Here is a 10,903-nt window from a genome sequence, read left to right on the forward strand (position 1 = left end):
TTCGTTTAACATTTCGGCAGCATGCCTTTATCGAAACAAAAACAGAAGTGAATAATTTCTGAACATCTACTTCTGCTTTTGTTTCGGTAAACGCATGTTGCCGAAATATCAACCAAACCATATCTCCATTTTCCTCGTTTTTCCGAGGAATAAGGCTAATACTACGGTCTTATCTAGTCTATGACAATCTTAACGGGCATGTTCTTACCGCGCGCCCACCAAAGCAAAAAGTTGTAGCATGTTTGCATCTCTTTGCACACGCGAGTAGTTAGCTTAACACCAGCTTGTCACATCTCTGATAACCGTATGGAGGTGTTATTGCGTGTTGCTGCGAACTGCCGTTTTTATCTCGCGAGACAGCGTCAAGTACTACGTGACTGACATGACCTATGCAAGCATAAGTGTGCACTGCCTTCACTTTGAACGCTTGCAGACACCATTTCAGATAACAGCGTGACGTCTCAGCTTGCTTGGCGGCTGGTGAACTGTCTTGGTGATTCGTGTGATTCATGCGTCAGTTAGTGGCGGGGCATCTACGTAATCCATTGTTGAAGATACTAGGGCTTCTTTGGGTACTTCGGGATGAGTTATGTGAATGCACTGATGTGTGCATATAGGTGCACTGAATGAGCTGTTGTGTAGGGCAGATAATGCGCTGGATTTTAGATCGTCAGTCAATCACGGAAAAATAATCTGAGTTATTGACATATGAGATCAAACACGAATGCCCTGTCATTAGCTTGGCAGCCAATGCCTCAGCATCCTCCGCTATACCTGGGAGCTCGAGACGCAGTGAGAAGACAAAGGCAGGAAGGCAAAGCATTTCGTTGAAAATTTCTAAGCCTGCGTCAACATTGATGCTGACACATGATGTATAACGACGCGTGATGCATCACGACGTATGATGAAGCCCGATGACACATGATGACGTATCATCATGACGTATGACGCGGGGGAGAGGACTGTGAGCCGGAGCCTACCGGCGGCCTTGAACAGCTGGCTGTGGCCGGTGGCCGGCCGACTGGCCCCTCAGAGGTCGCCCGGAACCTGTGTAGGGCGGGTACACCTGTCAGCGGGGGGTGGCGTGGCGTCAGCAGCCGGCGCGCGCCCCGCCCGCCGCCGCTCGACTGGCCCACACGGGCCGTGAACAGCCTTCCGACCATGAGAAGTTGGCCGAGATAGTTTTGGTCGAATAGCATTATTTCGACAGAGCTGGGTTGCAACTTTCCAGACGCTTTACGACTGTCATAACATTCTTACCCGTAATCTTTTCATTCTGTCTGTCACATCCGACGAGGTCATGTATCTGATGACCTGGATATAAAACGTTAGCTTTGCGACGTATGCATAAATAACTCATTATCAATTACACACAACAGAACAGCGTTGCCCCAACATATCTTGGTTGGAGGCTTTTTCAGAGGCGAACACGAGTGTTACCACGCCTCTGACATCAGGAGACACATCAGGATGTGCGGAGGGATAGGGCAAAAAAATATGGTGCAGACGACCTCGTCTGAACATAACTTTTGAGCGGGGAAAATCGTGGAGTGAAAAACGTCATTTTGGGGGGCAAAGTTAGACGGCGCAAAATCCCAAATAGTGTGGGGGAACAGGTCTCGTGAGACACCTCACCCACCCCCAGTGGTTACAAACGGTCAGGAGCGTATTACCTGAAAGGCCCTGGATCTGTGCGTCACTTATTGGATGTTTCAGGGTGCCTCACGGCGAGGCCTGGGACCGGTCGTCAGCGTGCATGGCGGCGGTTTCTGGTGGCGGCTCGTGCTGTTCAACATCATAGCAGGGGAGGTGCGTGTCTGTGAGTAGTTTTTTTACACTTGTAAGGCTCCACCTAATGAGATGACGTATGCCTTTGACTCTACTGCAGCGCCGCGCTGCAAACCTCACCTAACACGGATGGGTAGCGGGAACGCAGCACTCCTACAGCAAATGGCATCCATTTCCCGTACAATGCTGCAACGAGAACCATACTAAATGGCAAAATACCAACACCAAAGCTGAAGCAAGAGACAAAAAAGCAATTCAGATGACAGTTCAGAAGCTGATCTTTCCTTGAATCCTTATCGTTCAAGTCTTGCAAACGGCTTTTCCAAGTACATGCTGGTTCATTACATTGGTTGTCGGAATCATTTAAAATACCGTTTCTTTTCGTGTTAGAGCGGTTAATGTCTGCGCCTATGTCTTCTGGGCGTGTGAAAGGGCTGACGCGTTACCGGCATCCGGAAAAAAACACAACCAACAGGATGAGTTTTTGAATCACATGCATCCACAACACAACGCTGGTTATGAACGAGAGTGCAAGCTGAGTGGGTATTATTGAAGCACTGGCAAAGCTGTCACCTGCAGTAGCCCAACTCGGAACGGTCCAGCCGCCGCGCTCTCAAGAAATCACGAAATTTGCAACCACTGATAGTAGCTTCACGCAGTTTTGAGCAGCAAGAACCGCAGTTCTTTATAAGGTGCGCCGCATGATTCTTAACACGCGCTCGGGTGGGGGTCAAACTGAAGCCTCAAATGTTTTTACGGAACGGTTTCCGAACAGCGCAGCGTAGTCGCATCAAATTTTGTATAGCTATAGACAAATGAATAGCGGATCGTCTGGTATTACAAATTGGGATATACCTTATAAAGTCACTGACCTATGGCAGGTAAAATTAGGCCATGGATTCAGCAAAGGCAATTTCTAGGCAATCGTTCAATCTGATCCAACAACGGAGTGTTAGATGAAGCCATACACCACTGAAATACTTTCTTAGACCATGCAACAATTGAATGAACAAATCACATTGATCCAGGGTCAGGTAGGAATATTAGGAACAAGGTCAAAACCAACCTGTTTTATTACTCTGGGGCTTGCTGTATGGGGTACTTTCTGGCGCCCATTTCGAAGTTGTTGATAACAACAACCGCATTATACACCTCGTGTGGACTTCTTTAAGGTCAGAATAGGTCACTGACCCAAAATGACCCAGGACAGCGTTTTCTTGTTAGGAACATACTGCCTAGCGTAATCGTTGTCGCTCATTCAAATGCAAAACTCGAAGCAGTCCTTTGTGATTTTGGCCACCATGACCTTCAAAAAGCCAAACAAGGAAACAAGGGCACTGATCCTAAATAAGCATGTGACCTTTCGCTTAGAACAGTTATCTAGGTTCTAGAGGCCCTTTGGGGACCAATCTGGAATTCGACCTCGATTGCCTTTATTTGACCTGAAGGTCATGACCTAACCATCTCAAACTCTGACCTGAGTGGGTTCACGTACAGGTCAACTCATCCTGTGAATTTGGTGCTTCTAGCCCTCTCAGTTTCTTAGATCTCATAGGGGTCCAATTGACCCCCAATTCGAGGGAACGGTATCCAACCGGCCACCCGGGCGCGTGTTGAGATATATGCGCGCAAGTTTTTTGATCAGGCGTCATCGTTCTGTGATATTATAATGTGAACAAGCAATTGCCTCCCAATACAAGTATAACTGGATGCGTACAAATCATCGCTTATTCAGATGTTATGCAGCACGAACCAAAACCTGACCCAGGTTTCGGTGGCCCGTCTTGGCAACGGCAGTAGCATTCTGCGGGGGGAGAGAAAAGGCATTCGCACTGAAGCTGCATCGTGCAGAAGCTGTGGGTCGATGGGTACCGCCAATCATGCGTGCTCGAACGGAGACCGTGGAACCTCATGTTTTGCGTTGTTTTTTAGTATGGATACTCGATCTCGGCGAACGGAGCATATCCTAACGCCAAACTAACGACCGATGCGGCCAATATACCGTGTACAAACTGATAATCCAACTCACCACCATCAGAACCAAAGAAATGATAGTATACCGGCCTGCACACAGTCCATGCTGCCTTCGAAAAGGTCTTGAATACCATTCGCTGCGGTTTAAGCGAGACCGAATAGGCCATACAAGTGCAAAGCCATGCAGTCCAGTTCTTGTCTGTGTTCCCAAATGCCTCTGGCTTAATAACGTCACTATTTTTGTGTCATCTACGCCGTGATAAATCTCACGTGAGTTATCAGCTCGCGGATCGCACGCCGGAGAGACGACCTGCGAACGGGCTATACCTTCCGTGCCAAGATGGAGAACAGATGGACAGAAGTTCTTGGAGGGTTGGCTTACTGCCGGGTCAACTATGATTCGTGTGTTATGCGGTTTTTAACAGACGCTCGGGTGGGGGTGGGCAATGTGATCACCACCGAAGGTTTTCTCCCCGAAAAGCTTCCAAGCGGTGCGGTGCCGGCACGCCAAACCTTCCTTACCTACCTACCATACACTAACGGCGCGGTGCCGGCACGCCAAACCTTCCTCTACCTACCTACCATACACTAACGGCGCGGTGCCGGCACGCCAAACCTTCCTCTACCTACCTACCATACACTAACGGCGCGGTGCCGGCACGCCACACCTTCCTCTACCTACCTACCATACACTAACGGCGCGGTGCCGGCACGCCAAACCTTCCTCTACCTACCTACCATACACTAACGGCACAGTGCCGGCACGCCAAACCTTCCTCTACCTACCTACCATACACTAACGGCACAGTGCCGGCACGCCAAACCTTCCTCTACCTACCTACCATACACTAACGGCACAGTGCCGGCACGCCAAACCTTCCTCTACCTACCTACCATACACTAACGGCACAGTGCCGGCACGCCAAACCTTCCTCTACCTACCTACCATACACTAACGGCGCGGTGCCGGCACGCCAAACCTTCCTCTACCTACCTACCATACACTAACGGCGCGGTGCCGGCACGCCAAACCTTCCTCTACCTACCTACCATACACTAACGGCACAGTGCCGGCACGCCAAACCTTCCTCTACCTACCTACCATACACTAACGGCGCGGTGCCGGCACGCCAAACCTTCCTTTACCTACCTACCATACACTAACTAGTTACCAGCACTTCCCAACCCTATTCACCGCAACACACAGAGCCGCAGTGAAAACATTCATAAGAACAAGGTATAAACCGCAGCCAAATAATTCAGGATAATGGATGTCGACATCCACGAGTCGACTTAGCATACGCAGCACACATCTGAGGGGTAGGCATTATTTGAAGCATGCTATGCACGGTACCGTTGAGATCACAGGCATTCGTTTACGTCTCGAAATGGCGCCGGGAACAGAGCAGACAGCCTCGCGCCGTGCTATCCTTCATCGTCCACATTCCACTGCTTAAATTCCAATTACTGGCTAACAGACAGGCCATTTCAAGGAAAACTGGAATTAACGCCACCGATTGCCTGATCGTCCGCCTCTGTGAGAATTCACTGGAGACAGTAGCTGACCTCATTGGAGGCGGTAGCTGACCAAGTGAGAGGTCAGCGGCTTTGATTGTCAGAGTGCTGCCAAAAAAACACATTCAGATATCCTCCAGAAATGGTTGCATTGGTTGAGCTGCCATTCGTTGGTGCGGATGGCTAGCAGTGAATAACCTAAGTGTCTGAGAGCAGCCAAGTGTCTAGGACAGGGGTGTTAGTCGGTCTATTGATGTACGATACAGGTTAGCGGGTTCCGTTCAGAATGAGTCTTCTGAAACAGTTTTTTATAGTGCGGATTTTGTGTGATCAAAATTACAGCAGTAATCGTTCTCTCTCTCATATAATATATATATATATATATATATATATATATATATATATATATATATATATATACAACATCCATGTGTGTGTGTGTGTGTGTGTGTGTGTGTGTGTGTGTGTGCGTGTGTGTGTGTGTGTGTGTGTGTACGTGTGTATGTGTGTGTGTGTGTGTGTGTGTGTGTGTGTGTGTGTGTGTGTGTGTGTGTGTGTGTGTGTGTGTGTGTGTGTGTGTGTGTGTGTGTGTGTGTGTGTGTGTGTGTGTGTGTGTGTGTGTGTGTGTGTGTGTGTGTGTGTGTGTGTGTGTGTGTGTGTGTGTATGCGCTCTTGTGTGCCGTGAAAAAAGAAGACAAAATCCGCTCACACACCCAACAACTCGCCACTGCCGAGGCTCGATAGTCATTACTAAGGTAGAAATGTCAGACCTCGGTTTTCAGAAGCCTTAAAATGGATATTAGTCGGGTCTGAATATGAAGTTATTTTTCATGTAAATGACGAATCCTCCATCTTTACTTTTGTTAGCCGCCAATAAGTCTATGTCCTGTTGTAATACTTCATATTTGATTTGGAAAATGTGATTATCGAAAACAGTCAACGGTAGAAGGTTTTGTCTAACTGGTTTCCTGTGATTATCGTTACATATTTCTTACACTTGGGCATTGCCAAGCGAAGTTAAGCTTGTTTAGTGGCTGAAAAAGTTCACTTAAGTTGGATGTAAGAACATTGAAATTCCCGGGAGGCTTCCAGTCAAGCGATCTGTTCTCATGAAAATGATCAAAACCGGAAGTCGACATATCAACTAGCATAAAAACCAATCACCTGGTTGATGATATGCTGCGACGTGTTTCTGGTGCATTCAAAAGTGTGTAAGATACCTGCCTTGTAGCCTCCAAAAACGCAGAACATCATTCCTGGTTGCAAATCTGCGACTCCTACCCCGTGCACAGCACACACCTGGCTGAGTTCACTGCTAACGGCTTTGCTGTTAAATAAGCCATAATGTCAGCGTTCTTCTCTCTTTCTCTTGAAACCAGCAAACGAAGACTCGTTTCATACTTTTTGAGGAATGCGCGCAGTTGACGGTGCTGGCTGTGCAGTCAAGAACACAATCTGCGCCATGATTCAGCACGTGATCGACCCCAATATGAATCGCTACATCCACTTCTTTCGCTTTATTTCTTGTGACCACGTTCTTCAAGCTAACATCAACTTCATCACTCGTTGTAATAAGCGATACAAAACGCTGTCGCTGCCTGGTGTTCGAAAATAAACCCTTCCATTGCTACTGCTTTGATCCGGGTCACGTTTGCCACACCGATCAAAATTGCTAACATTTTCGTGTCTTCGGTTTCTTTTTCTTCTTCTCCATTCTTGTCCATACATCGCCGCCATCTGCATTTCCTATAGCTATTGCCACCTTTTCTGCGGCGCTAACCCTCTTTACGTTTGACCTATGCCCGTTGTTGTTTTCTCTTCCATAAATGCCTCGAGATAGGTGGCTGCTTAGTTCTGCTTCTTCTGCAACTAGGCTGTCATTCCTTTTCTTCTCGCAAGTTTTTGTGTCTCGTTCGCCTTCTCTACCTCAGTTTGCATTCGTTTCAAGTTCCATGGTAGGGACTGCTTTTGGTTTTCTCACAGGGTACGGTCCGTAACGTGCTTTGGTGCACTTGCACTGCCCAAGAACATGCTTGCCCGTCTTACCGTCGCATCTAGCTTACTCCCAGCAGCTCCAGTGGCCTGCTCCGCATAATGCTCTCAGCTCTTGAATGACTCTTGTTTGGTCCTCACAATTTCTGTGTTGCCGTTTCAGGAAATCAAGATCGCCGTCAATTCGTTTTACAATAAACTGGAGGCCTTTCACTCATGTATCTTGACCATCAACCATTTCCTTTTCCTTTCCTACCTGTATGCTTTTAGACGCGATAGCCGTTTCGGCTATCTGCATTGTCAGTCAGTTAATAATTTCTTCGTGGCCTTTTACTTGGTTTTGCAGCAGTTTAAATTGGTTGCGCTATTCCACTGCTTCCATGTTGGCTATTCTTTGTAGGTCTGCAATGAGTTAAATTGACCTATCTTTAAAAAAAACAGGTGAATTCGCAGCGACGGCACATTTTCTAAGCACTTTTTGGTTTGTCTTCCCTGGCTAAAAAGGTCGCGGGTTCTCCGTCCAATTTTGCGAAACTCACCGTTGTTAATTTTCAAAACCAGTCCGAATATCAAACAACAATGCCACGCCTAGCGGCCACTTAGCTAAAATTTATTCTTGCGCAATACTAAACGTAAATAACAGTACCAGGGTACAAAAAAAAAACACTAATAAAACTACCTTTAACACGTAGTAAGTCACCGGGCGCCGCGTCAGTGTCTAACAGCGGTACTGCGCGGTGGTGGAACGATGCAACTGGCGGTTTGCCCAAATAATAGCCAATTTTGCGTAGTCGAGAAAAGTTAAGGCATGTGCCGTCCAAGAAAAAAAAATTATGTGCTTTCCGTCACACTTTTCATCATGCAAAGGTTTCCAGCTGTGAGACTTGGTAATCATGCAATGCGTAAACAGATGGAGATGGCCAGACTCTGCATATCGCATTCACGTCTCGATGACGCAAAAGTGCACAATATTGTGGAAGTGCCGCCTCATCCCGGGTGAGCCTAATCACCTGGCGTCAAGTCATGCATACAGCATTGGTGTTCGCCCCGTTCTGGCGTCATAACTTTGCGGGTGAGCATTTTGTAACTACCTTTGCAGTGTACGCAGTCATTGTTGATGACATACAAAAACTTGGAATAGATATTACGGAAACGGCATAAGTAAAGTCATGGGAATTGCTTTGGAAATAATGTACACTGAACCGTTCATGCCATTTTTGTTTATGTTATTTATGTTTATATATGTCACGTGATTGGAACGTTATGTATTTTGGATACCCCAGTCGTACCTACATTTGTGTTTACATGGGTCTGATGGCTGCAGACATTACACTCCAGTACGAAGTGTCGGTTCGAAAGATGGCGTTGGCCTCGTACAAGGTTATTCACGTAGCGCAAAACCCATTCTTCGCTGCCGCCCTTCAAAACAGACGCGAGTTGTCACATCTGTGCTTAAAGGATGCCAGAAGAAACGTAGTTTTTGAAAAACATCCATGACCTGATTGCCTACTTAAGCAGGAGAAATAGTGCGTGACGTTTGGGAGCACCGATAACTAAACACCTTGATGGCCGCGTTTTATGCTCAACTAAAGGGTTTCAAGCATGTATGTTGTGATAGATTGTTGCTTTCGTAAGCGTGCCACTGATTTGTACCTATTAGAATTTGGATCATTACAAAACAACATTGGGGTCTGAATGCCATGGCATGACAAATCAGCGCGAATCATGAAGAAAATGAACAAGCATGTGCGTCAAAATGGTAACCTCTACAGGGCTGTAAGAAAGGCCCGTAGAAAACACCAATTATATTTTGCTGTAGAAGCAATGCTGTATCACCACACGCCATTGCAGCGAATCTGCTGCGTCCTTGGGCGAGGTGACACGCGTGATTTGCGGATAAGCACTTCTTCTGCGCCTGCCATGAGCAGCTGATGTGGCGCCCTGTGAAGGGATCCTGCTGGATCAGCACGCCGCTGCCAGCTGCGTCACAGTGCTGCCAACAGTCTGGGGAGTCAGATTACGCTCCGAAAGAGGACTGGTGTGGCTGCTAAGGGTTCTCCGTTTACTTCTTCCTATCAGCCATCGCTGTTTTTTTCTCGCTCGTGCGCCTGCCTGTTGCTTTGCTGTGTGCTTATCAGTCGGTTACAACCGTTCGGCATTTTTACATACAGCGATTCGTTGATGGTGTGTACCGAGATGCATTCCCGGCCGTTAGGGATAGCGTTCTGCAAGCTCAGTAGCTTCTCCTAAAAAAAACAATCGGCATGATTTGTCAAAAGTTCAGCCCCCTTATCAAGTGGAGGCGACTCCAGGAAAGTTTTTGGAAAGCATATCAGAACGAGGGGTTGTTTCAGTAGAATGCATGTTTACGTTTTTCTGATTACACGCGGGCAATATCTGACGGAACTAGATTTTGATACGGTCTGTTGCATGAAGGCTGTTCACGTTTTTCTGATTAAACCCGAGCAATATCTGATTGAACTGAATTTTTATACGGTCTGTTGCATGAAGGCTGATCACGTTTCGATGATGAAATAAGCATGTGAAGAGCTAAAGGCGGAACTGACAACAATACAGGGAGAAATATGGGCCCTTCCTTGTCCACGCGAGCAATGCTGATGAAGTTGTGGAAGCGATGTTATCTCGCTTTCAGAGGATATAGAAAAAACTTCCAATATCGAGATGCGTGAAGATACCGCTCATGCATGCGAAAATAACACCATTGCGCATTCAAGGGCGGCGCCAGGTGCTTAGACTGGCAGACGCATAGGACACCTGTAGTTTATGGTCAGCTGTCGAGGAATAGGGTTACGGAATCCTTCTTGTTTGGACGCCGGTATCACGTGCATCAACGATAATAATACTTCAGGAGCGTTTAAACATATGGACAAAGGCCGCAATAGGCACTACGCACGGTAGACAAATACATAAATGCTACATTTCTAAGCTTTTCTAGTGTTAACACAACGATAATCTAGATGTTCAACATCACTTTGCGTATGCCCAAGACACCGAGGGACATCCTCCAAGACACCGAGGGACATCATGCACCCTACATTGATAACTAATCCGCCAACCGTCACAATATATTTTGACATTAAGCCTGGAATGATAGTCAAATTGCTCCCCAGCGCCCTAGGCACCCCTGCATCCGCCAAAGATGAGGTAACTGACCGTAGCGCTCTTATAATCACTCCGGCCTGAGCAACTAGGGTGCCAATTGTCACTGCCTTGTTTTCAAGAGATTGGTAAGACAATCTTACTCGCAGTTTACCCCCAGATGAACATACCTAACTTCGCCATTGACATTTAAAAACTTACTTCTTCATAAAACTTTTTTCTGACAAGCGCAGGCTATGTAATGCTCGAGATGTGCCCGTAGCTCCCGTTTTATATAAACGGGAGCTACGTGCCGCTTATATTCACGAAACACGAGGCATTGCAAATTATATTTTCATCCCAATTTTCCCGTCCTGAGAGCACCGTCGAGCAGCGTTTTGCAGTCTGCGAACGTGAAAAGAGAGCGTTACGGCCGTCAGTTTGAGGCATGTTACGAAAATATCGGTCCGGTGAATCAAGGCATCATAGCGGTTTAAACTGACCCAGTACAAGATTCCAGCCAAATTCGCCGCGT

The sequence above is a fragment of the Pollicipes pollicipes genome, unplaced genomic scaffold (genome assembly GCF_011947565.3).
Source record: "Pollicipes pollicipes isolate AB1234 unplaced genomic scaffold, Ppol_2.1 Scaffold_5724;HRSCAF=6776_pilon_pilon_pilon, whole genome shotgun sequence".
In the NCBI taxonomy this organism is placed as follows: domain Eukaryota; kingdom Metazoa; phylum Arthropoda; class Thecostraca; order Pollicipedomorpha; family Pollicipedidae; genus Pollicipes; species Pollicipes pollicipes.